Source organism: Cebus imitator, unplaced genomic scaffold (genome assembly GCF_001604975.1).
Source record: "Cebus imitator isolate Cc_AM_T3 unplaced genomic scaffold, Cebus_imitator-1.0 Scaffold862, whole genome shotgun sequence".
NCBI lineage: Eukaryota > Metazoa > Chordata > Mammalia > Primates > Cebidae > Cebus > Cebus imitator.
In genome coordinates, this window is record NW_016108177.1 from 265,054 (window position 1) to 266,977 (window position 1,924).

Sequence of the window (1,924 nt, forward strand, 5' to 3'; positions counted from 1 at the left end):
CCAGTTGGATCTCAGAACAAACAGCTTTGTGGCTTTTTAATCCATCCTGGTCCCTCTCCCACTGCCTAGACTGTAGTGGTCTGAGGGTAACAGACCACAGGCCTAGCTCAGGTTCCAAGAAGGGGCCTTATTTGCAACTGCAAACTAGGGTATGGCTCGAGGGCTGGCCTTGATCTCACCCAACTGGACATTCTCCGAGTGCTGAAGTGCTACCTGGAGGACATTTGTAGGAAACCTTTACAACAAATTTGTTATTCTCTGCTGCCTGGGGCCACGAGAGCAGATGAGACAAAAAAACAGAGGAGCCAAACAGCGTAGGAGGAAAGGCCAGGGAATAAAAAGCTCTGGGGAATGAAGGCTTGGAACCTATAAGACCAGAGCAGTGCAGGAGCTTGGAAGAGGCCTGCGAGGGCCCTACGCTCTCACATCGGGCTGGCCTTCCAGCTCTGCACAAGCAGGAAGTGAAAGTGAAGGCAGAGAAAACCTGTTTCACCATGGAAGGGCTGACCCCACAACCATGCAGACCCCTTCTACAAACTCAGGAGTGTGTTGTGGGTTTTTTTTTTTTTCTTCCAGATGTTTAAAGAAATCTCTGTCCTATCACTAGCTGACCACCAGTCTAAAAGAACAGGAGATAATGGCCACTCATGACAAAAGATAGAGACTTCACAATCAGAAAAGTCATTAAATAACCACTGCAGCAAACAGCAAGAACACACCCCGGGGAGGAGGGAGACTCCTATTTCCAGAGTGGCCACATTATAATATTCTAAACACACAGTTTAAAACAAAACAAAACAGGTCGGGCGCGGTGGCTCATGCCTGTGATCCCAGCACTTTGGGAGGCTGGGGCAGGCGGCTCGTCTGAGGTCAGGAGTTCGAGACTAGCCTGGCCAACATGGTGAAACCCTGTCTCTACTAAAAGTACAAAACTTGTCCAGGTGTGGTGGCACATGTCTGTGATCCCAGCACTCAGAAGACTAAAGCAGGAGCAATGTTTAAACCCAGGAGGCGGAGGTCGCAGACAGCAAAGATCACACCACTGCACTCCAGCCTGGGTTACAGAGTGAGACTCCGTCTCAAAAAACAAAAACAAAAACAAAAACAAAGAAAATAGGTCAGTTAAGATTATTCAGCCAGGCCAGGCACAGTGGCTTACATCTGTAATCCCAGCACTTTGGGAGGCTAAGGTGGGTGGGTCATCTGAGATCAGGAGTTCGAGACCAGCCTGGCCAACATGATGAAACCCCATCTCTACTAAAAATACAAAAAATTAGCAGGATGTGGTAGTACATGCCCATAGTCCCAACTCCTCCGGAGGCTGAGGCAGGAAAATCACTTGAACCCAGGAGGCAGAGGTTGCACTGAGCCAAGATCATGCATGCCACTGTACACTGCACTCCAGCCTGAGTGATAGAGTGAGATTCTGTCTCAAAAAATAAAAAATAATAAAAATGAAAATACAAAAATTAGCCAGGTGTGGTGGTACACACCCATAATTCCAGCTACTGGGGAGGCTAAGACAGGAGAATTGCTTGAACTCAGGAAGTGGAGGTTGCAGTGAGCTGAGATTGAACCACTGCACTCCAGCCTGGGCAACAGAGCCAGACTCTGTCTCAATAAAAAAGAGAGAAAAAGATTATTTAGCCTGAAAGCGCTCGGGGGCTCACGCCTGTAATCCCAACACTTTGGGAGTCCAAGGCAGAAGGACTGCTTGAGCCCAGGCATTCCAGAACAGCCTAGGCAACATGGTGAGACACTATTTCTTAAATAAATAAATAAATAAATACCAGTCAGATGTGGTGATGTATGCCTGTAGTCCCAGCTACTTGGAAGGAGAGATGGTTTGAGCCCAGGAGTTCAAGTCCTGGGCAAAATTGCAAGACCCTCATCACTAAAAGAAAAATTTAAGGCAAAAAAAAAA